The 26,986-nt window shown below is 46.5% G+C and overlaps 1 protein-coding gene, 1 long non-coding RNA gene, 3 other non-coding genes and 1 pseudogene across 8 annotated transcripts in view; 5 read left to right on the top strand and 1 right to left on the bottom strand.

Annotated features, from left to right (window-relative positions):
- Window positions 1–26,986, top strand: part of LOC115930164 (neuroblastoma breakpoint family member 9) — a 469,129-nt gene that overhangs the window by 405,114 nt on the left and 37,029 nt on the right. The window lies entirely within an intron of this gene.
- On the top strand, window positions 3,015–3,086 carry TRNAE-UUC (transfer RNA glutamic acid (anticodon UUC)). The gene has a single exon. It is a non-coding gene; the product is annotated as a tRNA-Glu (tRNA).
- On the top strand, window positions 4,158–4,301 carry LOC115932873 (uncharacterized; annotated as a pseudogene).
- On the bottom strand, window positions 16,110–17,241 carry LOC115932866 (uncharacterized). The gene is made up of 2 exons (XR_008679472.2): window positions 16,797–17,241; window positions 16,110–16,354 (listed from the first exon to the last, which is right to left on the bottom strand). It is a non-coding gene; the product is annotated as an uncharacterized lncRNA (long non-coding RNA).
- On the top strand, window positions 17,262–17,335 carry TRNAN-GUU (transfer RNA asparagine (anticodon GUU)). Its single transcript has one exon. It is a non-coding gene; the product is annotated as a tRNA-Asn (tRNA).
- Window positions 23,635–23,798, top strand: LOC115932870 (U1 spliceosomal RNA). Its single transcript, XR_004068990.1, has one exon. It is a non-coding gene; the product is annotated as a U1 spliceosomal RNA (small nuclear RNA).

The following is a 26,986-nucleotide window of genomic DNA, read 5'->3' on the forward strand; positions in this document are numbered from 1 at the left end:
TGTGTCCTGTTTGTTGGTAGGCTAATCTTTGCCTGCCAACAAGTCACAAAGTATCCTTGAAATGCTTTATATCTTTAACTTTTCAATTTTGGTGTGTAATGCACCTGAAATTACTTTTGTGGGTAGTGTGAGGGAGAATAACATTGTTGGTCTGCCACACCTCCATATAGAAGTTCATTAATTGAAATGATTTATTTTCTTTTATTGAACTGCTTTTATTGAAAACCCATTTGTTGACCGTATAGCTGTGGATCAATTTCAGGTCTTTTAACTCAGGCTGTTTATCTGTTTGTCACTCCTGATGCCTTGTCTCTAATAGCTTATAGTAAGCCTTAAATTCAGATAGTACAAGTCCTTGTACTTTCTCAGACATTGCAATAAATTTTGAAATAGCTAATAACTCATGAAACCATCACACACATCAGGATATGCTGTCACTTCATACCTTTCTGATATGGTTTGGCCGTGCCCTCACCCAAATCTCAACTTGAGTTGTATCTCCCAGAATTCCCATGTGTTGTGGGAGGGACTTAGGAGGAGGTAATTGAATCATGGGGGCGGGTCTTTCCTGTGCTATTCTCCTGATAGCGAGTAAGTCTCACTATCTGATGGGTTTCTCAGGGGTTTCTGCTTTGGCTTCTTCCTCATTTTCTCTTGCTGCTGCCTTGTGAGAAGTGCCTTTTGCCTCCCGCCATGATTCTGAGGCCTCCCCAGTCATATGGAAATGTAAGTCCAATTAAACCTCTTTTTGGTCCTGGACTCTGTGATGTATTTGTCAGCAGCATGAAAACGGACTAATACACTCTCATTTCTGAGTGGGACACATGCAGTCACTCACACATGCTGGTTGCTGACTTGTGACGGAAGATTCTCTATTGTACCCTCTGGGGACAATACATCTCCACTTCTCTGCGGGGAGGATGAACATGCAAAAAATCCACAACACTCAGCACAGTGTCTAGATTTAGTCCCATTAGTCTGAATGGGACTAATGCCCATATAAAAGGGACCCTGGGGAGCTCTCTCACCCTCTTTCTGCCCCCTGAGGATACAATGAGAAGGTGGCAGTCTACAACCAGACCAAAGGTCCTCACCATAACCCTACCATGTCGGCACCTTGATCTCGGACTTCCAACCTCCAGAACTGTGAGAAATCAATTTCTGTTGTGAATCAGCGACCCAGTTTATGGCACATTGTTATAGAAGCCCGAACTAAGACAGAGATGAAGTCCCATGGAGGGTCTCTAATTTGCTAAGCTGGTCATCAGGCGGCATATTGCCAGTCAGAAACAGGAAGAGCTGACATTTTGTGTATATGAAAGAAGATAGTGGACAGGCCCATTGTGTTGGCTTTGTCCGCCTTGGCAACCCGGAGACGAAAACTCGATTCACCATCGCCAGCCACGGGAGGACTGGGAGGACCTCCAGAGGAGGTTTGGTCGACTTCATGGTAACTTTAGATCCGGAAACCTCCCAGGATTTTTCTTGTCTTCCCTTTGATCTCTCTTCCACCTACCCAACAGGACAGGACTCGCCGCCTTTCTTTCCCGGCAGAAAGGGGTCTGTTGCGGACAAGACCAAAGTGAGCAGCTGGTTTCCCCTACGTGTCCTTCCGGGCCTGGGCGTCTCGGGATCTCAGGCTGACCCGACGCCTAATTCCCGGTGAGTGGGACCAGCAGGAGCCTGGAAGAGCGCACGCACCGAGGTGGAAGTTGGGCGCCGGGGGTCGAGAACCACGGTCAAACCCTCTTCTTCCAGGGGCAACGCGCACCTGCCCCCGGGGATGCCGAAGGAAGTGGCCCATAAAGCTTCTCTGCAACCGAAAGAGGCCTGAAGCTCCAGGAGGGCCAAGAGGAGCCTCGTTGAGCGAACCCAGCCCTCTGCCTGGCTGACCCTGGTCAACAGGCTCGGAAGAGACCGATTTGGAGGACAGAACGGAAGAAAAGACCTAAAGGTTTCGAATCTCATGACGTAGAGATGTTAAAAACCTCCAATCCTAAGGTCCGACTGTGCGGGGGAGCGAGGGGGTCTCAAGCTCGATGGACCCCTGAGCCTTCATCTGGAGAGTCCTCCGCACAAGCTCAGAGCAGGACAACGCGCATCAGTGGTTCTCAAGAGGGGGCAACTTCGCCCTTACACGCCTCTCCCATCCCCGCTGGGACACTAGGTCACGAATGGGGAAGCGGGGAGGGAGAATGTTAACTCCCTGACAACTATCTAGTCAGCGGAGGCGACGGCTGCTGCTAAACACCTTACTATCCACGGGAGGGCCCCTCCCCTACCCCGAAGTAGCCATTCCGCAGAACTGGAGAGACTCGCGTGTAGCTCAATGCCCACGCACTTAGCCGATGGGAAATCACAAATTGATGACCAGTTGGCTCTTGGATCTGAGGAAAAATCTCCAGCGTCAGAGGGAACTCTCGAAGTATTGCCCGGAGCAAACGGAAGGGTGGCGTTGCCATCGCCTAAGATGGGAAAATGGCAGGTGTCACAGGTTGCAGGGGAAGGTCGGAGACCAGTTGAGGGCCCCAGAGCCTTCCTGGAAAGAGTTCCCCATCCAGCCCGTCTCGGTTTCCGCATCCGTCGGATTCCTTATGATGTTGAGGGTGCTGGCGTCTGGGTCCTTTATGATATAGAGGTTGCCCCCGTCTCACCCCGGGCGCCTCCGCGCTCCCGCCTCCTCCTGGCAACCTGGAGCGCGGCTCCGGACCTGGCGACTCACGACCGACTGGTCACTTGCTGCCACCTCGCAAAGGCGCATCTCTAGTCCAGTGGTGAGCTGCAGCCGGGTCGCTGCAACTCGCTCCAGGACTCGGGACTCGTGGCCTTGGTGTCCCTCGCGGAGCCCTCGGTGTGTCGCCTGCAGGCTCTTTTTTTGAGGAAAGCAGGGAAGGAATGGCCTTGTGAGAGACTCCAGGAGCAAAGAGCGACCCTCACAAGGCCCAAGTCCTCCCAGAGCTCAGGGAAGCTGTCGCTTCTGACAGAAGAAGGGAGAGAAAGCTCCCTCCTGTGTGTCCCTGGTGGTCTAGTGGCTAGGATTCGGCGCTTTCACCGCCGCGGCCCGGGTTCGATTCCCGGTCAGGGAATTGTTTTACACTGGCCGCTCTCCCGCAGGAATCTTCCTTCACTACGCTGTCAGCCGGCCTGCTCCAAGGGCCAGAAGCAGAACAGTCTCCGCAGCGAGGGGCAAAGCCGGGCGAAGGAGGGCAAGTGCTGGTGGACCACCTCTCACGACCCACCGCTCCTATTTCTCTCCGTGTCCGTCATCCGCGGAAGCAGCTTTAGAGAGCGACTGAGCGTCTCGCTCAGGTGTACACAGCTGGGCAGAGATGCCAGCCCCCATACAGCAGCACCCAATAAGCCCACACTCTTTCCCGTCGCCACCCCGGAGGCGCCTATCGCGCAGAGCTGCGAATAACTAAGAGAGAGGCCAAGCCAAGTCGTGGCGTTTGTGGCAGCCCCGGACACGGGTGGCAGCCCCGGACACGGGCACCAGCCAGTCAGCGGAGCCGCCTCACCTCCGTTGCCAGCGAACGCACTCGTTAGGCCTTCGGAAGAGGCGACCGGAGGCGATGCCCGCGAATTTGTTAGGGGGGTAAGCGGCGGGTGAGGCCCTCGAGGGCGGTCCCGTTTGCTGATTGAGCGGTAGAGGGAAGCGATGTTCACTGACCCAACAAGGACAGCAGATGGAGTAGGCACAGATGGAAAACTGCTGCCGCTGCCCTAAGCAGAAGGCAGGTGGAAAAATCAGCACCAGGACGTCGAAGCGATGGTCCCACAGTCAAATCCCACGATATCTACACTCTACCAAGCACTTGCGCACGCTCCCCCTTTTCCATTCAGTACTCCCAAGAGGGGTTCGGAAGAACCCCGAGTCCACTGTAAGCTCAGGGGAGAGCGGGAGCCAGGGAGGTGAAGGGCGCAGACTCCGCAGAGGCGGCGGGCAGAATCCCGGGGGGTGACAGGGCGCGGTGGCTGCGGGCGGGAGCCGCTGCTGAGAGGCAGCCTGGGTTGTCTTGTGGGGTGACTGTCGGTGGAATCTTTGGTGGAGAGTGGTTTGGAAGAGTGGCAAGGGGCGGCAGTGGGGAGGGTGGTGACCCTGAGCGACCGGCCTGGGCGAGGAGGCTGTGCTGTCCCTGTAGGCCATGTGCTCATTTCCACTTACCTGGCAGGGGAGACACCGTGGTCACGAAGGCGGTTCTCCCAGAGTGAAGCTTCTTCATCGCACTCTAGAGTTGCTGATCCCTGTGATTTCCTCCATGTGGGAAACGGTGTTTGTGCTAGAAGAGGCTGCGCTCTTTACCTGACATAACGGGGTTCAAGACTGACATCACCTCACGCCCACCCGAAAACGTTTACATGGCTTGTCTCTTTTTTTTTCTGTCCTAAAGTCGCCTCATCTTCACATCCCCTCATTTTTCCTTCCACACTCGAGAGTGTCTCTCTCTCTCATTAAAAGCGCCACCAAATATTTGAAATATCTCAACCAGAAAGACTGCAATAAATACATTATTTCATTCGTGGAAGGTACAGACCAGCTAGGTTGAGAGTTGCTTGATATTTTCTGCTAAATGGTGAGGCATAGAGCACTTGGAAGGTTTCTCTTTGGGCCGTTGTTTGTGTACTCTTGGGTTTCCCTCTTTTCCCCAGACAGTATGGCGCTGTGGGGCTGGCGGTAAACCCTGCTTTCTGGCTTTCTGGCGGCAGATAAAGGCCGCAGCTGGTGCAGGAATCAAAAGCAAACCAAAGGACACGTGGCTTCGCCCCTGTGGGTCCAAGATAGAGTCTGACTGTACCAGGATTCGGATTAGAACAGAGGTTGCTGCAGACACAACGCAGACTACTAACCACTAGAGAATCCCAAGGCGCCCCACACTTACTGCGCGTCGTTTTGCTTCCCCATCCCTCTATTATTTATTTATACATTTTTTTGAGAGACAGAATTTCGCTTTGTCGCCCAGGCTGGAGGGCAGTGGCACGATCTCGGCTCACTGCTACATCCGCCTCTTAGGTTCAAGCGATTCTCCTGCCTCAGCCTCCTAAGTAGCTGAGACTACAAGCGTGCGCCACCACGCCCAGCTAATTTTTGTATTTGTAGTAGAGACGGGCTTTCACCATGTTGGCCCGGCTGGTCTCGAACTCCTGACTTCAAGTGAGTGATCCACCCACCTCGGCCTCCCAAAGTGCTGGGATTACAGGCGAGAGCCAACGCACCTGGTCCCCCGATTTTTTTTAGTGTAAAAACATTATGCGATTTTTACTTCTTGATTCTTGGGCAGCTACAGGTTCTTGTGATTTTCTCTCACATCTTCTCCCCATTTCCCCCTCTCCATTCTGATACATGTCCCATCTTCTCTGCATCCAGCCGGTGCCCTCTCCACGGGCATCCTGGGCTGTCCCATTGTCTAGTCCTGGTCTCCCCTGCTTCTCCCTCCTCCTTTTCACGTTTTCCCTTTTGACTCCCCTGCCTCTTTCCCGCTCCCGCCCCACCGAACCCATCTACTGAAGCCGAGTTGAGTGAAGGGAGAGCAAGCGGAGCAGATGACTGCCTGAAGGCGGCGCAAAAGAACAGAAACAGCCTACCGTGAGAGCCGTCGGGGAGTTCAGCTTCCCTTGGGCCCCACTTGGCTCAGGCTGGGGTCGCAGATCCAGGCATTTCCAGAGGCACTGGCTTCTGAAGCAGGCGAGGGTGAACGCAGGGTGAAGGCCATTCGGCCGCACTTCTGGCTTCAGAGCCACGCAATGCACGTGTTTCTAACGTGCAGCAGGACGATTAGTCGACTCAGCCTCTCCAGTTTTCCGAAGCTTTGTAGTCTCCACAGTTGTCCCGCAGAAAGCGAATGGCAACCCCTAGGATTTTGTGATTGCTTAATGTATATAGAGATGAAAGTAAGCAATCGAGGTTGTCTCTGTGGCGCAGTCGGTTAGCGTGTTCGGCTGTTAACCGGAAGGTTGGTGGTTCGGGACCACCCAGGGACGTGATTTTAAATGTTGGTGGTTGTGGCCGGGTGCAGTGCCTCACGCCTATTAATCCCAACACTTTCATAGGCCGACGTAGGGGAAGCCTGCACTGAGCTCAGAAATTCAAGACCAGTGAGAATCCCATCTCATTTAAAAAAAAAAAATTGCAGCTGTATCTATCTCCTCAGACCTATCACTGTATTTAAAAGTGAAAGACTGTTTCCTTGTGTCTTGTGCATCCCATGAGGACAGACAGCAGAAGGTCCCCCTCCAAGCCTCCTAGGAAATAAGATCTCTGCAGCACAAACTAGCTTGTATGTATGGGAAACAAAGTATTTGAAGAAACAAACTTCAAAAATTCTGCCTTGCTTTCCACAAAAATTAACCTATCACAGTCTGCCTTCAAGTGGCGTCATACCTCTTCACCTGACTCCTCTCCCTGCCTTTATGCTATTGTCATGCATTTTCCTTTACACCTGTTATAAACCTTACAATCCATCTCTATTACTTTTGTTTCAAGAGTCAGATGTGTTTTGTTTGTGTGTTTTTGTTTTTTTGTTGTTGTTGGTGGTGTTTTTAAGAGGAGTCTTACTCTATCGCACAGGCTGGAGTGCAGTGGCACAGTCTTGGCTCACTGCAACCTCTGCTTTCCGGGTTCAAGTCATTCTTCTGACTCAGACTCCTGAGTAGCAGAGATTACAGGCTTGGTCCACCATATCTGACTAATTTTTGAATTTTTCGTAGAGAGGAAGGTTCACCATATTGGCCAGGCTGGTCTCGAACTCCTGACCTCAAGTGATCCACCTTCCTCGGCCTCCCACAATGCTGGGATTCCAGGTGTGAGCCATCGTGCCCGGCTAAACAGTCAGATGTTAAAATTATATATTTGCCTTTGTAGATGTCATTTCTAGTGTCTTTTATTTTATCCAGATTTTCATCTGGTGTCAGTTTCCTTCTGCCTGGAGGACTCCTTTAACTTGTCTATTAGGTGTCTTAAACTTGCACTATCATTCACTGATGCTCTGTTCATTAAAAAAAAAAAAAAAAAAAAAAAAAATTGTTGGCCGGGTGCGGTGGCTCACGTCTGTAATCCCAGCAATTTGGGAGGCCGAGGTGGGTGGATCAGGAAATCCAGACCATCCTGGCTAACACAGTGAAACCCCGTCTCTACTAAGAATACAAAAAATTAGCTGGCCGTGGTGGTGGGCGCCTGTAGTCCCAGCTACTCAGGAGGCTGAGGCGGGAGAATGGTGTGAACCCAGGAGGCGGAGGTTGGAACCTGTCAAAAGGCATTCTTAGCCTTAAAAGAAAAGCCAGGGACATCCCTTGCCTCAGGACTCTCGAACTTAGAAAAACCTTTCACTCTCTATGTGGATGAATAACAAGGGACAGCTTTGGATGTTCTAACACAAAGGCTGAGGAATTACTTTGGACCAGTGGCTTATTTCTCTAAACAGCTAGACCAGGTAGCAGCTGGGTGACCAGGAAGCTTGAGATCTGTGGCTACCATCACTCTATCGTTAGAAGAAACCACTAAGTTTACCTTGGGACAACAATTAGATGCCATACCACCCCACCCCCACCCCCTGCCACCCCATGAAGTACAGTGCAGAGGGTCCTAGAGGCAAAAGTACACCAATGGCTAACAGAGGGCCAGTTACTTAAATATCAGACCCTTCTGCTTGACACCCGAGATGTTACCCTGAAAGTATCCTGATTGTTAAACCCTGCTACTCTGTTGCTGCAACTCACGTCTCAAGAAACAGATCCCAAACTCATTGACTCCTGTGTGGAAACCACGGAAGAGCTCTACTCTAGAAGGCCCAACCTCGAAGACAAGCTCTTGTCTAACCCAAATGTTGAGTGGTTTAGAGATGGAAATAGCTATATTCATGAGGGAGTAAGAAAGGAAGCTTAGCCAACAAGAAATCATTGAGGCCAAGGGTTTACCTTCTCAGACTTCTGCTCCAAAAGCAGAATTAGCTGCTCTAATTAGGGCCTTCCAACCATGAAAAGACAAGCTGGGCACGGAGGCTCACCCCCGTAATCCCAGCACTTTGGGAGGCCAAGGTGGGTGGATCACCTGAGGTTGGGAGTTCGAGACCGGCCTAGCCAACATGGCGAAACCCCGTCTCTACTAAAAATACAAAAATGAGCCGGGTGTGGTTGGGGGTGCCTGTAATCCCAGCTACTTGGGAGGCTGGGGCATGAGAATCCCTGAGTTTGCAGTGAGCTGAGATTGCAGTGAGCTGAGATCATGCCACTGCACTCCAGCCTGGGCGACACAGCAAGACCCCGTTTCAAAAAAAGAAGAAAAAAACCAAAACCTCAAGAGTCAATGTGTTGACTGACTCTAAATGTGGGTTCCTGGTGCTCCATGCTCATGCAGCCATAGGGAAGGAAAGGGGACTATCAAGAACCAAGGGATCCCCCATACAAATTTACTCAGATCTTGGAACTTTTAGATGCTGTCCAACTCCCAAAGAAATAACAATTACTCACTGCAGGGGACACCAGAAGGGAGACACTCTTATTATTAGAGGAAATTCCCTGGTGGAAAGAGCAGCTGAGGCCACAGCTAAGGAAACCCTGGTATTTCAGGCTGCTGCACTACTACCAGGTACTGCATCCATGTCAGTGACACCATACTATACCCCTAAGGAAATTAAAGGGACTGAGTAAAAGGCTTCCAGGGAGACCCCTCTGGATGGTTGCTAGAAAAGAACAAACTCTATTCCTGAGGCTGACAGATGGGAAATAATTAAACATTTTCATGATTCCTCACATTTGGGACGGGATTTTCCATTCAAATTAGTTTCCTAAATATTCTTGAGGAAGAGACTGTTCCAAACTATAAAAAGGATTACCACTCAGGAAGCCACCCCATACCCCGATACCTGCTTAAACCTGTACAACACCAAGGAACATACCATGGTGAAGACTGGCAGACGGACTTAACCCAGATGCCACCTTACAGGGAACTACAAGATTTGCTAGTATTTATAGACACTTTCAACAGGTGGATAGAAGCTTTCCACACAAGGACAGGAAAAGTATTGGAAGTGTCTAAATTCTTAAAGAAATCATTCCAAGATTTGGATTACCAAAAGGTTTGCAAGGTGACAACTGACCTCACTTCACAGCTAAGGTGACCCAGTGAGGTCATGCCTCAGCCTTAGGCATTACCTATCTTCATTCCTCATGGAGATCTCAGTCTTCAAATAACAGATAGCCAATCGCGACATTAACAAACCTCTTTCAGTTTGGGGGCTTGCCTGCCCTGCGTCACTATCATTGTTTCCTTGGGTTTCCCAGGAATGCAGGTGTGAGACTGCCGCCCTGCTTATAGATCTGTTTCCCTGCAAGGAAACAGGAATATGTTGCCTGTGGCTTCCAGAGTTGGAGATACATGTAGTTGCACCCCTGAGGGCTAACATTTAATTTTGGAATCAAGTGATGCATTCAGACTGGTTACTATCATTCTGTGGTATATATTTAGTGAACACATTCATGATTGAGTTTCCTGCTTTTAGCTGGAGCAAGAAAGTTTTATAATTGTGATTCGTATGAAAAAATCATAGGCAAGGGAATGGATGTAAAATAAACTTTATTGTCAGAGGTTTCTAAAGGCTCATCCTTCAAGGAAAATGGACATATGCTGAAGAGCTGATAAACTGTCTACAGCAGTGTTATTCTAACCTAATCTTGATTCCAAGTTCTTGCCATTTTCCTCCAGCTGCTGTTGACTCCAGTTATATATAGGATGGGGGAAAGGGGATTATCTATGAATGTAGGCATCGCTTTCTCTTGGGGAGTTATCACATTGGCAGACTGAAGGGATGTGATTTCTACAATCAAACTATCCATTTGGAGTACAAATCTGGAGTGGCTGTAAAATTCGGTTCTCAGAGATGAACTTGCAGATTCGGACTTTCAATTGTTCTGTTGTTTTAGTTTTTCTCATCAACTGGGGAACTGTTTGTGACTAAGCTTTGTTAAAAGTAGAGAAGAGCTTTTCATAGTTCCAACATTAGTTGTTACCCGAAACAAACAAAAACACACACACATACAATTAAACAGTAATCTTTGGTGAGGTCTTGCTGATACCTGAGGCTGGAGTGAGAGCTGAGTGGTGATACAGGCCAGGTGCAAACTGAGTGCAACTAAGTGGATAATCTCCAGTAGTGAACTACAGTCTAGAAGAAGATAGTAATAATAGATTGAAAAAAAAGTCTCCTGAAATGAACTAGCTGGCCTGTGGTGTAGGACACAGGACCGCACCCAGCTTATGATTCTAAAAACCTTGCTCAAAGCCACTGCAGATGAGTTTGCTAGGTCTGTACCACCTCCTCAGCATCAATTGACTCTCCATAATACTCTTCTGGAGAGAAATAAGGGTCTTTCAACCTCCCAGGAAGGGATTTGCTTAGCCTCAAATGTGCACATTCAGAAATAGGTTGTCGTAAGAAAGAGAGGATAGTTTGCAGAGAAATAACCCGCCTAAGTCCACATCCTATTCCTTTTAAATAAGAGAGTGGTGCCAAGGGAAGAGCCCTAGAATGTCAAAGCCAACAGGGTGCTCAGATACCACCCAAGTACAGTTCCATCTTTGGCCGTAAGGAGACAATGCTGTCATGAGGCTAAGGCCGTATGATCTGTAGGTGAAAAACCTGGGATGAGAATCGAGGCCTCAAACCTTTTCCCCTACATCAGAGAGTTTAGGAGCAGTTAGAGGGAAGGCTTCAATCTGGAGAACACTAACAGGCTCTAGAGATTATTGGGTCATGGTGGCTGGGACAGAAATAAGGATTCACGGAAAGATGTTTATAGTAAATGTTCTTTTGGGATTTTGCTTGATAAAAAGGCTGAGCAAAAGAAAAATTTATTTATTTATTTATTTATTTATTTAGACAGTTTCATTCATGTTTCCCAGGCTGGAGTGCAATGCTGCAATCTTGGCTTACCACAACCTCCACCCCCTGGGGTTCAAGCAATTCTCCTGCCTCAGCCTCCCAAGTAGGTGTGCTTACAGGCATGCACCACCATGCCCAGCAAATTTTTTTTTTTTTTTTTTTTTTATTAGAGACGGGGTTCCTCCATGTTGGTCAGGCTGGTCTCAAACTCCCGACCTCAAGTGATCCTCCCATAGTGCTGGGATTACAGGCACCAGTCACCACACCTGGCCAAAAGTGAAAATTTTCTAATTGCAATTCTGAACCACTTAGGGGTTGTGAAATCTATATAGTGGACTCCCTACTACTACAGGCTTTATTTAAATTCTAGGTAGGGTGGATTACACATAGTAAAAGATTTTTTAAAAACTGATCACAGGACAGGCGCGGTGGCTCATGCCTGTAATCCCACACTTTGGGAGGCCTAGGCGGGTGGATCACGAGGTCAGGAGATTGAGACCATCCTGGCTAACACGGTGAAACCCCATCTCTACTAAAAATACAAAAAAAAAAAAAAATTAGCTGGGCATGGTGGTGGGTGCCTGTAGTCCCGGCTACTCAGGACACTAAGGCAGGAGAATGGTGTGAAACCAGGTTTGGTTTTTCTCCTCAGTCGTAAGAGCTATGCACAATAGGGTAGCTAAGATATTATAATTTGAATCAATACATTTGTATTTTGCCAAGGACCAAGATGAACTATGATGATTTCAATTTTTTAGTACTTTATTTTAATCAGTTCGAAAATTAAGACTTTTGCTCCTTTTTTGGCTTATGGCACCTTTTCGGTTTTCACACTTTCTCAAAGACCAGTAACTTAGAATCTAAATTATGATTGCTTATTCTTTCAGTACTCTAGGGGAAAGTTGATTTAATCTTGACAAAATGTATTCAATTAAAATAATTGTTCTCTTAAATCTTTTCTTTCTTTTTTTCTTTTTTCTTTTTTCTTTTTTGAGATGGAGTCTTGATCTTTCTCCCAGTCTAGTGTGCAGTGGCACAATGTTGGCTCACTGCAACCTCCACCTCCTGGGTTCAAATGACTCTCCTGCCTCAGCCTCCCGAGTAGCTGGGCCTATAGGTGTGTGCCATCAGGCCTGGCTAATTTTTGTATTTTTAGTAGAGATGGGGTTTCACCATGTTGTTCTCTTAAATCTTTTCACCTTTTAAGTTTGTCCTTCTTTTCTCCAATTTGCAATAGTGGAGAGTGGCTTGCAGCTAAATAGTATACTTCTCAGAGCTACTTATTCCTGGAGCCTGGCAGTCTGCAGGCCTGGAGGGGGAGCATCTAGAAAGCAGCCCTCTCTAAGTTGGGAATAACTATGAGAATTGTGGGTTATAAGGCTTTGAGCAGCTCTGGCCTCCCCGTCCTCATTTGTTTCTACTGTGGGGTGTGACAAGAGAAGGGACTCATCGGAGAGAGACTTCATATTGTGGCCTTTCACCGTTTACCTCTAGAAATTTGATTCAGGCAAGCCCGGGAGAGTCTCTGGTATTCTTCTCTGAGAAGAAGAATTCATTATACAGCTGGACAATGGAACCTATAATCTGCCTGTAGAGGTTAGAGGTGCATCCTGTTCCAGGAAATAATTACAATTTAGGCAAGTTATACATCTTTGCTTAAGAGAATGCTTTCTGCACATTTCATGTTCTTCCTTTCTATCTTAGCCTAGGGAGAAAACCGTGGGGACTCAGGGCTGGAACTTTAGTGTGATGGGGCAGAAGCTTAATTTTCACATGATTCTCAACAAATGGCAGCACATCCCATATATTATCATGTCCAATGGCTGCAATATGAAGGAGGCTTTTCCGAAATAGTTGCTGCTTTGGTAAAAAATTAACTAGATGGATTCAAAGTCAAATTTGAAGAAAGCTGAGCAGGCAGAAGAAACAATCAGTGAACCTGAAGATAAGGCAATGGAAATCATCCAGTTTGAGGAACAGAAATAAAAAACATTGAAGAAAAGTGAACAGAGCCTAAGTGACCATCAAGTGGACCACCATGTACATTGTGGAATTTCTTTTTCTGTTGTTGTTGTTTTGGGGTGGGAGGGGGGATGGAGTTTCATTTCTGCTGCCCAGATTGGAATGCAATGGCGTGATCTCATCTCACCGCAAACTCTGCCTCCTGGTTTCAAGCAATTCTCCCACCTCAGCCTCCCGAATAGCTGGGATTGCAGGCATGCACCACCATGCCTGGCTAATTTTATATTTTTAGTAGAGACGGCATTTCTCCATGTTGGTCAGGCTGGCCTCAAACTCCTGACCTCAGGGGATCCTCCCGCCTGGGCCTCCCAAAATGCTGGGATTACAGGCATGAGCTACCGCTCCCAGCCTTGCATTGTGGAATTTCTAAACAAGAGGGAGAGAAGGGCAAGAGAGAATATTTGAAGAAATCATGGCTGAAAGCTTCCCAAATTTGAAGAAAGACATGAATACAAACACAGTAGCATAACAAACTCCAAGTAAGATAAACTTTAAGAGACCTACACCAAAACACATTATAATCAAACTTTCAAAAGTCAAAGACAGACAATCTTTAAATTGGTAAGAGAAAAGCAACTGGTCACATGCAAGAAATCTTTAATAAGATTATCAGCAGATTTCTCTTCAGAAACTTTGGAAGCAGGAAGGACAGGAAATCAAAAGCTGCCAACAACCAGGAGGGGTGGCTCATATCTATAATCCCAACACTTTGGGTGGCTGAGACAGGCAGATCACTTGAGGTCAGGAGCTCAAGAGCAGCCTGGCCAACATGGCAAAACACTGTCTCTATTAAAAATACAAAAATTAGCCAGGCGTGGTGGTGGCCGACTGTAATCCCAGCTACTTGAGAGACCAAGGTGGGAGAATCACTTGAACCTGGGAGGCGGAGGTTGCAGTAAGCCAAGATCTCACCACTGCACTCCAGCCTGGGTGATAGAGTGAGACTCTGTATTAATAAACAAACGAACAAAAGCTGCCGGTGAAGGGGAAAAGGATCAATAAATGGGCATTCCAAAAAGTCAAAAGTCACACAAATATCAATCCAAAATAAACTGGTTTCCTGACTGGAAATCGAACCCAGGCTATGGCAGCAAAACACAGAACATTAAGCACTGAACTGCAAGGTAGAGCAGACTTTATTGTGCATCCTGGAAGGGATCCAGAGCAGGCAGTTTGAGCTTATGAAGAATTTTAACTTTGTTTCGGGTCAAATTTTGCTCTTAAATTTAGTCAAGAGAATTTTTTTCCCTACACAACACACGTAATATTGTCAAGAGAATTTTGAAGGGTAGCCATGACACCACTATGTGTGTTTGTTTTAATTTGATCTTCCTATGAACTGTTAAAATAAGAGAGCTCTAAAATCCTTTTGTTTTTTAAATTCAGGTGTCTTATTTAAGGGATCCATCTTCAGGCCATTGGCAATTAGAATTTCCAATGGTGTAATTATCGCAATAGCAATTCAACCAAATAGCCCCTTTCTGGAAAGCCCAGGATGTCATTTTCCAGGTTAACCTCCTGGGAAGGGCAAAGAAGAGGCAATCCCAAAGATTCCCCCGCAAGAAAAAAGTTCAATGCAAGGAGTAGACCACAGATGGGTAAGGATGAGGTTTGCCTCCAGCAACCCACAAATTTATGGGGACTTCCAGTCACAGACCTGTGAATCCGTGATACCAGGTAGGCCCTCTTGGGATTGAGCTTTCCTAGAACTAACCAGGCAACAAGAATTGAGATGACAAAAGCCTCAAAGGAATGGGACTTCTTAAGACAAACCCCAAGAACTTGACATGGTCAGAACAAAAAGTGTGCTGGGGTACCCAGCCATTTTCAGACAGGCCACCTAGTATGACCTGAAAGTTACCGCCCCTTAGGTCCTTCGCACCCAGGGATCCAAAAAAGGTCTTGAAGAAACAGAAAGGGAGAGTTGGAAGTAGATCAAAGGGAAAGAAAGAAAATCCTAGATTTCCTATCTGAAGGCACCATGAAGAGAAACTCCGTCTCCTCTGGGCGGCGTCCTCACGTTGCTGGTGAACCGAGTTCCGTTCTCCATTGGAGACCAAATCAGTTGACTTTGGCTTGACTCCTAGTCAAGAAGCCCCGCTTTGTCCTCCCCTGTTGAGCTCTTGGTCCTGAAGCACTTGATTATCTCTCCCGGGCTTTCGATGGATTTCAGGGATGCAACTAAGAAATTTGTTTTTAATACACTTACTTGAAGTAAGAATATTTTAAAGTATTTTTGCAAAGAAAAACGTTTCCTTTTGCAATGAAGACATTCAGATGTGAGGAAAATCACGCAGCTGGGGAAAGCAAATGCTGTTGAGAATGTCTCACAAACACAAATTCCACATCAGCAGGTAGGTTCGACCCTCAGGTTGGGCACATTTTAAGTGCACTGTTGGAACTTAAGATGAATCTAGGACATTCATGATTAATATTTTTAGTTTTTAGTACAATTTAATATTTTAAATTTAAGTACACATTCTGAAAATTGTATAACCAGCACAAGAAACTGGCTTTACGCCATATTTACAAACATAGGAAAGAAAGATGATATTTTAAATGACAATGCTTCATAAATGGCAACATTTTTAAAGTACCTAGAGAAAAAAAGTTAACCTAGAATTCTATGCAAAAATAAAATTTCAAAACTGTGAGTGAAATAAGGACATTGAAAAACACAAAAGCTAAAAGAATTCACCAACCCACATTACAAGAAATCTTGAGTCCTCCAGGCAGAAGCAAAAGGATACCAGATAAAAATGTGGACCTACACAAAGAAACGAATATTGGAAATGGCATTTAGAAAGCATGTACTACACGTTTTCTTATAATTTAAATCTTTCAAAAAATATTGGACGTAATAAATAAAAGTAATAATAATGAATCACAAAGGTTATAGTGCATAAAGTAGAAATACATAACACTAGGATAAAGGCCAGAAAGGGAGGCATAATGACACTAGAAAGCAGACTATGATAAATTAAAGATGTATCCCGGAAACCCTAAAGCAGCCTCTGAAATAAGAAAACGGTTATAGCTAATAAAGCAACAAAGGAAAGAAAACGGAAGGAAATAAAAGCTATGGAAACACTACGCTGGAACAACTACTCTCCAGGCCTCCACCCTATAGAAATACACCAGTGGCCAATGAGAGTGAACAAGAATGATGACTGCAGCATTACTTGTAATCATAAAATAATAAAACCAACGTAATTTTAAAGATATAGGAAAAGGGTTTTATTTATTTAACAGACAGACAATTGAACAAGCAAACAATGGGAGCAAGTCCTTTGCCAAAAGGATCACAGAGGTTCATGATGATGCTACTCCTCCAAGGATTTCAGAGTTCCCAGACGCCTAGTTTTCTGTCTAGTTTTTCTGGAAGATGTTATTCTTGGGGAGCAATAGGTCCTCGAGTTTGGTGCTCTTTCAGGTTCTCTCTCCATTTCCCCATTCTGCTACAATAAACAAACAAACAAACAAACAAAAACAATTCTCACTTCCAGAGGATCCCGCCTGTGCCTCTTCATGAGCCTTTCAGGAGGTCTGGATGTCTGGTCCACCGCTCCCCGGCTTCTTTCCCAGCTTTTGCTTTTCCCTTTCCCAGCTCTTCACCTCCCACCCCACGGCCGCACCACCGCCCAGCTGAGCCCCCGCGGCTCCACCGCGCAGAAGGTGCGCCAGAGGCCCTGCCAGTTGCCCTCCCTGCCGGCTGCCGAGAAATCAACGCTTTGTAAAAAGAACTTCCCCGTGGAAAAAATCTCTTGATTTCCACTCTCAGGGCTCTTCAAAGGACTAAAAGCTAAAGGCGACGATGAATTCATTCCACAAGTCCTAGTCACGCGCCCTGGTGAGTACCAAACCCTGCTTCCCCCGAGGGGACCCACGAGCGACCCTCACCACCATCCCTGCCCTGGTGGGGCCCCCGTGCGGAACACAGGATCCGAAGATGGCAGCGGAAGCTCCTCAGCGGCCCCGAAAGCGACTGGGCAGGGTGGGCACAGGCTCCTTCAATGGGTGAAGGCAGCGCAAAGAACGGGAAGAACCATCCCGGGAGCCCACAGGGCGTTCAGCTTCCCTTGGGGCCCCAGGCAGCTCGGGCTGGGTCGCCCACCAGGGAGTTTCTGGAAGCTTCTGCAGCAGGCGAGCGGCAGGGCGGGCGAAGGCAATTCGGCTGTTCTTCTGGCTCCAGAATCTCCTAACGCGCAGGCGTCCAACGTGACCGGCGCGACACACCGCTCTAATCTCTCTGGTTTTCCAAGGCCTGGCTCGGTGGTCCTGCCTGGTGGGCCCTGAGAATAGACGGAACGGAGGACGTTCAGTGAGTGCGCCCTTCCTATATGCCCAGTAGAGTCAGAAGCGCTTGTCTCTGTGGCGCAATCGGTTAGCGCGTTCGGCTGTTAACCGAAAGGTTGTTGGTTCGAGCCCACCCAGGGACGCTTATTGGAACTTTTGAAGCATTCACGCAATGTCAATCACTAGATAAATGGGGAAGATCTTATCTTCCCGAAGTCCCAAGCCACTAATTTATGACTGATCCATGTCAAGGGCCGCCCACCTCCCCGACCAGATTCTAAACCGGCTATCTCCTGAAATGCCGGGTTTACATCTGTGTCACTAAGAAATCCTGAAACAGAGACCTAGGAACCCACTTCTGATGTGATAAAATTCTAATTCAGTCCATTATACGCTTAAACGAGTATTTACGTGTCTCCATTTTTTCATATTTTAGTAATAGGAATCCAGTATTACCTCCAGGATGTGCCTGGGTTTCCTGATTGCTCTATCAATAATGAGACCAGTGGAATCATTCATCATGATAGTGATTCTCTCCATCATTTTTGAAAATAGTATTTTTCCTCAGTTTATGCATGATTTATTTAACCCTTTTCAAAATGTTTTTGTTAGCCAGGCATGGTGGCATGCACCTGTAATCCCAGCTACTCGGGAGGCTGAGGCAGGAGAATCGTTTGAACTTGGGAGGTGGAGGCTGCAGTGAGCTGAGATCACACCGCCACACTCCAGCCTAAGCATCAGAGCGAGACTCCATCTAAAAAAAAAAAGTTTTTGAGATGACGTTAGTTTCATAGTTTTAGGATTACAAAGAATGCTGCAGTCACCAGTCCTGTACAGATATCTTTGGTCATTGTGGAAATGTTTACCCTGCAGACATTTCTATAGTGTAGAGAGCTGGATGTGCCATTGCTACATTATAGTGCTTGTATAATGCTTCTAATGTGAGTCCATTCTGCAAATGTATCTTTCACGGGAGCAGTACCAAATAATATTCCAATATGAATGTTTATAAGAGGAAAAATGTGCAGATGTGCAGTTGAGCTGCGTGCCTCTCCATGGGGCTCATGTTCATAAAATGGTGGCGTTAGCAATCATCTGAGAGTGGAGTTTGTGGCCCTCTGACGTCAAAATCTGAGGCAATGGACATGAAAACCCTCACTGTACATCCTCTGTAGTCTGGCCAGAATCATTCCTAGGTCGGTGGTCTCTTATCAGGAGGGAATGCTGCTTGCTTGTTTTGTCAAAACCACAAAAGGGAGGGAAAGCATCAGGCTGTTGGTTGATAACAGCAGTGAAGCAAGTCTCTCCAAAGGCTTGGATTGTTAACCCTTAGGAAAAAAAATCCTAATTCTTGCCAGATGGTGCCATGAATTTCCAGGCTCTTGGTGTCCCAAGCAAAGAACTGTACATGACACACACAAAGCAGCAAAGCAAAGCAAAATTTATTAAGCACAGTAACAGTCTCAGAGTGGGGAGAGTGGGCTGATCTCTGGGATGTGAGATCAGTATTAGTTTGGTGTACGTTGGGTCTTTTTATGTGTGTTTTTTTTTTCTTCTCTTCACAAGGATGCCTAATCGTTAGCCAGTGTTTGCCTTTTGATTGATAGGCGTGTTGCTTAGTTATTTTGGCCCTTGTGTGCTTGCACATTGCCTCCATCCCATAAATTTAGGTACATGCATGATATGCAGTCCATATGCATGAGTTTTAATGAGCTGATTATCATATGGACTCATGTTAAGGATACTTTTTTTCTCTACTGCACGTGCCTATCTCTGAGGAGCTGCCCCTTTACTGGTTTGGATCTGGCCAGCCATGGGGTCCTGGCTTGCTTTTCTTTCTTTTTTTTTTTTTTTTGAGACAGCGTCTCACTCTGTTGCCCAGTCTGGAGTGTAGTGGTGCAATCTCGGCTCACTGCAACCTCCGCCTCCCGGGTTCAAGCGATGCTCCTGTCTCAGCCTCCCACGTAGCTGGGAGTACAGGAGTGCACCATCACACCCAGCTAATTTTTTGTATTTTTAGTAGAGATGGGGTTTCGCCATGTTGGCCAGGCTGGTCTCAAACTCCTGACCTCAGGTGATCTACCTGCCTTGGCCTCCCAAAGTGCTGGGATTACAGGCATGAGCCACCGTGCCCAGCCTTGCTTGCTTTTTTAAATCTTACTTTTTGTTTTGGCTGCTCAACTTCTGCCTTATATCTTGCTTCTTGCTCTCCCACCACATCACCTTGCTTCTTTCTCTGCTTCCACTCACTCTGCCTCTTGTCCAACTTCCAATTCCCTCTGCTGTTCTCCTGCAACATAATGGCAGTTAGTGAGGGGAGGGTTTTGAGGTGGCATGTCCAACCTCCTAGCCTGCCACATCCAGAAACCGCTTTCGAGGTTTCTCTGTGGTCCTGTCAGCCAAGAGGGAGTCCACTCAGTTGGTTGTAGGGCCTAGGGCTTATTTTTATTTCTCAAACCTGACAAGATAAAGCTGGATTAATGCAGATTCTCTGCAGGTGTAAATTTCCCCTACAAAAGACAGTTTTGCAGAGTTACTTCTGTTTGCTGGCTCTCTGACAGCCATCTTAAAATATGCCAAAGAAATATATTCTGGGGTAAAATATTTTGATTTTCTTCATCTATCAACAGCCTCACCATGCTGCCAGCCTCCAATCCAAGCATACCTGAAGCTTTTCTTTTTTTGTTTGTTTGTTTGTTTGTTTGTTTGTTTGAGACACAGTCTCGCTCTGTCACCCAGGTTAGAGTGCAGTGGCGTAATCTCGGCTCATTGCAAGATTCGCCTCCCAGGTTCATGCCATTCTCCTGCCTCAGCCTCCAGAGTAGCTGGGACTACAGGTGCCTGCCACCACACCTGGCTAATTGTTTGTAAATTTTTTAGTAGAGATGGGGTTTCACCTTGTTAGTCAGGATGGTCTTGATCTCCTGACTTCGTGACCACCCACCTGGGCCTCCCAAAGTGCTGAGATTATGTGTGTGAGCCACCGTGCCAGGCCCCTGAAGCCTTTCTTTTTAAAAAGCTTTCCCACCTTTATGACTGCCTTCAAGTCTCTGCCAAAACACAAATAACAGTGACTGACTTCCTGCTATAGCAAGCTCAGAATAAATAGCCTTTGCTTTTTTTCATTTGGTTGGTCTTTGTTTATTTGCAGAAGCTTCAATGTAGAGTTGACAAAGACTCCAGTCTTTGACCAAACCTTAGTGGTTTCCTCTGAGCCCTTTTCTCTGTTATTTCTTTGCCTGCCAAGTCCAGTTTTACGAAATAATACTGTTGAGTCTAGTTTAGTAAGAGTCCTCGCAACCACCTTTGATAGCTAATCAAGTTCCTCTTAGTCATTTTCCATCCACTGACTTTCTTATCTTGCCAATTGGCTATAATCTTCAACTCCTCCTGCTGTATTCGAGGTTGAGCCCAGTTGTCTGCTGGTCTCTCTTGCCTACTGTAGTACATACAATAACATCTGTCTCATGTTTTTAAGAAGTGTCCAGTGCAGCCCCTCAGAAACTACCTTTGCAAAATTATGACAACAAGAGAAAGCTGACATGGCTGACTCCATCTTGGTTCTAGCCTCACAGGCTTGCTGTCTTTGCTCATTCCTGTGCAATTTCCCCCAAGCTATCTTTGGGAAAAATTGAGTTTATAGTTTAAATCAGGGCTCCCCAATCCCCAGGGCCATAAGACAGGTACTGGTCCATGGCCTGTTAGGAACCCAGCTGAACAGCAGGAGGTGAGCTGCAGGCTTTCGAGCATTACCACCTGAGCTCTGCCTCTTGTCAGATCAGCATGAGCATTAGCTGCTCATCAGAGCTCGGACCCTATTGGGAACTGCTCATGTGAGTGATCCAGATTGCGCACTCCTTATGAGACTCTAACTGATGCCTGATGAACTGAGGTGGAACAGTTTCATCTGGAAACCGTCCTCCACCCCCTTCCGTGGAAAAATTGTCTTCCACGAAACCAGTCCCTGGTGACAAAAAGGTTGGGGACAGCCAAAAAGGCTGGTTTAAATGATAACCTTCACCAAAACTAAATTACCGCTGTAAAATGAATGAAAGACCACCAAGTTAGAAGGATGAAAGGGGCCTGATTTCTACTAAGATGTATGCCTCGTTAAATAATTACCAGCCATTATTCCAGAAGTCACAAGATTGGCAGCTTCCCCAATTACTGCTGTGAAGAACATCACTATTGTAGAACCTAAGATTGGCCTCTTGAGATGTCTTTTCAGGCTTTGGCATTTCTGACTGCTAGATATCACCATCTGGCCCAAAAATCAACCAGCCCCTTAGCCCCCACCCAGAAGCTGACTCCATGCAGGAGGGCCGTTTGCCATGCCCCTGTGATTTCATCCCCAACAATCAGCACCGCGCAAGCCCTAGCCCCCTGCCCAACAAACTATCTTTGAAAAACCCCTTACCTCCAAGCCTTCAGTGAGATTGGTTTGAGTAATAACTCTGTCTCCCACATGTCGTGGCTGGCCTGTGTCAATGAAACTCTTTCCTGCAGTGCCATGGTCTCCATGAATTGAGTTTTTGTGTACATTGGTCAGGAAGAACCCATCAGGCGGTTACATCTGCAGGATGGTGCCAGTTCTTTCCACAAAGGCTGGTCAGATACCCAGAAAACATTTCTCCACTACTACCTGGACAATGTGTCTCCCTGTGTATCTCCAGGGAATGGGGCCTAGATCAAGTATTTAGTATTCCGCAGTTACTACACTGTCACCTAATCCCTCATTTTCAATATTTTGCCATGCCTTCCAGTGGCCTAACTGGCCACCATGCCACAGAATCTTTACTTTATGGTCTCCAAGGAGAACTCCCCACTTGATGTTTTGTGATTTGAGCAATGGAATAGAATCTGATACTGGTGGGCTGGGGTAGGTCCCTGGACACTGGTGGGATCTCGACCCCAGCCGTGGTGTCCAGGCTCTTGACACCATTGCGAGAACAAAGTCAAAGATGAGTCAGCAGATAGTGAAAGAAGAGCTTTATTGCAAAGCAAAAAGTACACACTCAAGAAAGGGGAGCTCGGGCATACCCGAGAGAGAATAATGGGTTCTGGGGTTTCATCTTGATGGGTTTCTTTAACCAAGAATTGGAATATTCACGAAAATTCCTGGGTAAAGGTGGAGATTTCTTGGAACTGTGGTGCCATTTTTACATCAAACACTGGTCTCAGAACTGTCATGGCACTGGCGGGTGTGTGATTTAGTATGTTAATGAGCATATAATGAGGGCCTAGGTAAAACCTCCATCAAATCCAGCACCATGTTGGGTCCACTCAGTCTTAGCCAGCTTGGTCCACACCCTGGTTTTTCAGCGTCTTAACAGCCCATAGCCTCAAGTCATGTAAATCTGCTGCCTAGAATTTGTTATCCTGTGACCACCCTGTAGTATTCCTGTCTGAAATCTACTTGTAAATATTCAAATGGTGTTTGACTTGGGCATTCCAACTTTGCTTACTTCACAGTGTTTCCTGTGTAATATATAAGAAAAGATGATCCAGACATTTGTTAAACATCTCAAATAAGATGTATCCCAGGTATTTGTGTCAAATTTGGATTATTTTGGTTTCGTCTTTGCAGAATATAAAAAACTAACATGAGGTAAGCACTAAGGTGTGGAGATGGCTGTGCAAGAGATGACAAAGTCCAGCACCACGCTTGAGAGTGTCCAATCATCTCTTCTGGGGCAGCATAGTTTTCTACAATACTGATTTTTGAAAAAAAACAACAACATCAAAAAAAAAACCTACAAGATTCATGAAACTGGACAACTGTCTTTATAACATTACCAGTGATAAAACCAGTAAGGAAGGCTGGTTTGCAGTCATCTGAGCAGCCTCTTTACTTTCATAAATATGGTTTCTCTCTGATATTAAACGGCTTCCAATTGCAAGCGGAGTGCTGCCTCACAAGGATAAGGATGTGAAGAGAACCGGTTTCTTTTGTAATCTGAAACATTCTAGTCTGCGAATTAAAAGCCATTATTTGAAGAAGGATGCCCCGGCTCCATCTGGCCACCGAAAGGTTGCTCCTTAACACAGGCTAAGGACCAGCTTCTTTGGGAGAGAACAGACGCATGGGCGGGAGGGAAAAAGGGAGAGGCAGACGTCACTTCCCCTTGGCGGCTCTGGCAGCAGATTGGTCGGTTGAGTGGCAGAAAGGCAGACGGGGACTGGGCAAGGCACTGTCGGTGACATCACAGAGAGGGCGACTTCTATGTAGATGAGGCAGCGCAGAGGCTGCTGCTTCGCCACTTGCTGCTTCGCCACGAAGGAGTTCCCGTGCCCTGGGAGCGGATTCAGGATGGCTGATCGGAAGTGAGAATCCCAGCTGTGTGTCAGGGCTGGAAAGGGCTCGGGAGTGCGCGGGGCAAGTGACCGTGTGTGTAAAGAGTGAGGCGTATGAGGCTGTGGCGGGGCAGCGGCACAAGCTCTCATACTTACCTGGCAGGGGAGATACCATGATCACGAAGGTGGTTTTCCCAGGGCGAGGCTTATCCATTGCACTCCGGATGTGCTGACCCCTGCGATTTCCCCAAATGTGGGAAACTCGACTGCATAATTTGTGGTAGTGGGGGACTGCGTTCGCGCTTTCCCCTGACTTTCTGGAGTTTCAAAAAGAGTATACGCCCAGGGTCGTATGTTTTTTCTATTGTTTTGTGTCTTGGTTGGCGTCTTAAGTGTTAATCCTACCGTGGAAAGCTGGGGAATAAGAAAGTAGCGTGTGTTTCCCCGCAACAGGAGAAAAAGCGAGCATCAGCCGTATCGGCTTTGTAACACGAGCTAACTATCGTGAAGCCCTCTCAGCTCTTCCCTTTCTACCCTGGGTGCTTTTTGCAGGGATTGGTCCGTGGTCTGCAGTCTCTTGGGTTCTCACCCTGTGTGAAAATCTTCGTGTTTTTCCCTACCCCCCATCACCTCTTACACAGCCTCTGCTTCCAAGGGCAGCCCCCACAGGAGTTTGTAGGATTTCTGTGCTAGCGGGGACTGTGTTCTCACCTCATAGAGCCAGGTAGAATTTCTGCAGATGGGCGCTGTTCTCTGGGAAGAAAGCAGGGCCTTTGGGGCTCTCTGTGTCCCCGTTGGGTTGTAGACATAACACGCTTACTTTGCGTAGGAGAACGGCTCTGCCGGCCCCCAGGTGCCCTAGCGCATATTCATGGAGGCCCGCAGGTCAGAACCGCAGTCTCAGCTGTGTTGGCGGAAATGCCCTGCGATCCTCCCTGAGATAGAAGGCGAGAAGTTTTATGAGGGGCCGGTCCAGTTTCCCTACTATCTCCTGCCGTTTATATATCTAGTCTTTCTTCAGACTTTAAGCGACTGCTTCATGTTTGATGTCTCACTCCCACATCCTATATCCATTGCCAGGCAACTTTCTAGATAGCACCCTGACCCATCCTTCCCACCCCCAAGAAGCCCTTTCCTATTTCTGATGCCAGTGTCCTCCCCAGTCCCTCTTTCTTCAGGCCGTCGCTTATCACCTTCATGGACAGAAAATATTTAGCTCTCTCTCAACCTGAGGTTTGCACCTGACACGCGTCAGTGCCCTGGCAAATTCTTTAATACCCCTTCTCAAATAGCACTGTAAATCATCTCTTTTTAACTCCCAGAACTATCTAATTGGTTTTGTCCCTGCACTACATGAATACTAGTATTCCACTACAGAGGAAAACCCCAGACCTAGTGATGGCGGTTCTGGGCATTGTGCCAGCCTCTCCCAGGGAATGTTTTCTGACCTCACCTACTTTTGATCAGCTGAGGTCAGGAGTTCAAGACCAGCCTGACCAACATGGCAAAACTCCGTCTCTACTAAAAACACATACACACGCACAATCATAATAAATAATAATAATAATAATAACTGCCGGGCGCAGTGGTGTGTGTCTGTAATCCCAACTACTCGGGAGGCTGAGGCAGGAGAATCGCTTGAACCCGGGAGGTGGAGGTTACAGTGAGCCAAGATCGCGCCATTGCACCCCAGCCTGGGCAACAGAGTAAGACTCTGTCTCAAAAAAAGAAAAAAAATTAGTGCATCTGAGACATATTACTGGAGACAGTAGAATCCTGCGTCCAACAGGCACTTGGTGCAGATCTGAACCCACTGAGCTATTGGCTCATGTTCCCTATGTTCTATTAAGTATCATAAGCAGAAATTGAGCTCTTTGGCTTTTACCCACTGAGTATGGCTATAGGACAGGTCTCTCTCTCTCTCTTTCTCTTTCTCTCTCATTATTTGCATCATTGTTTTTTGCCATCAGTATGGGTTTTTGGTTTTGAGGTTATGAAGTGAATTTCTGGGGACAATCTCTGTTGGGTCGTGTTGACAAGGATCCATTCCCTGTTTGGTGATACATGACAGCTAATCTGGTCTGTGAGTCTTCTTTATTGTCTATTTATTGTCCTGAGAATAATGGTATTTCCTGAAATTTGAGACTGCAGCAATGATAAGTTGTTCAGATCTTGTCTTTCCAATGTTTGGTAAAAATTTTATAGGCCCAATTGTTGTCAATATCTGCAAGAGTGGCATCTCTGTTACAAGAGTGACCTTACTACTCAATGTCCCCCCTCCCACCCAACTTCGCTTCCTAGGGGCTCTTGGCTTTAACGAATTTACTGTATCTAAAAGACATCTTAGTACAGGAAGAAAACTAAATCTGTAGCATGTAAGGAGCAGTTTTATTTGATTGGTATATTCAGGTTTCTAACCAGCTGAAAAATTCAAATACATGCCCTTTAAGGATTAAGTTTAAACCATACTACAAAAAGAGAAAAGATGTATATGATCACATAGAAGCAATGGAATCAACAATATGAGTACTTTTCACAACTATACAAATCGAATTTAATAATCTCCAGAACATTAAGGAAGTTCAGCCCTTAATGAAAATGAATGAAAAGAAATTATTCACCCACTGTTACATGCCCTGGAAAGAGAATGCCCTGCCGGCCTCAAAAGAGTATCACAATATTACTCAGATTTTCAGCAATGAAGGCCCTCCAAGGATCTAATGATGTTCATATTTTCAGTTTATTTCCTTCACTGATAAACATTGTTAATAGATACCATTGCCTCTGTTTTCACTTTAAGTGATGTTACTTAGCACAATTCGTTTCTTTAGAATGCACCCTAGTTTGGTGGAAGGAATTTTCCTGCTTTATAAATATAGGATATTTTCTCATGAAACAAATTGGCATATTCTTTCAGTGAAGTGAAGAGACAAATTAGATCTCTAAAATTGTAAAGGAGTCACTGCTCCAATTATCTTAGGAACAATAATAATCACTTAGATAAAATTAAAATAAGAAAATTAAGCCAGGTATGGTGGCTCATAGCTACAGTCCCAGCACTTTAAGTGTTGGAGACAAGCCTGGGCAACACAGTGAAACCCCCGTCTCTACAAATTTTTAAGTATTAGCTAATTTTTTAAGGTTGGCCGGGCATGATAATGCATGACTGTAATGGCAGGCTGCAGTGAACTATGATTGTGCCACTGCCCTCCAGCCTGAGTGACAGAATGAGACTCCCAACTCAAAAAAAAAAAAGAAAAGAAAATTAAGAATTTGTTGAAAATTGTTTTACTACAATGCTAGGCTGCATGTCTTGCACCTGTACTCCCAGCAACTCAACAGGCTGAGGCGGAAGGATTGCTTTAGGCCAGCAGTTGGAGACCAGCCTGGGGAACAGGGCAAGACCTCATCTCTAAAAAAATACAAGGAAAGCTGAGCCAGGAGGATTGCCTGAGCCCAGAAGTTCCAAGCTGGTCAGCTATGATTGCCCCGCTGCACTC

The sequence above is a fragment of the Gorilla gorilla genome, chromosome 1 (genome assembly GCF_029281585.2).
Source record: "Gorilla gorilla gorilla isolate KB3781 chromosome 1, NHGRI_mGorGor1-v2.1_pri, whole genome shotgun sequence".
Classification (NCBI taxonomy): domain Eukaryota; kingdom Metazoa; phylum Chordata; class Mammalia; order Primates; family Hominidae; genus Gorilla; species Gorilla gorilla.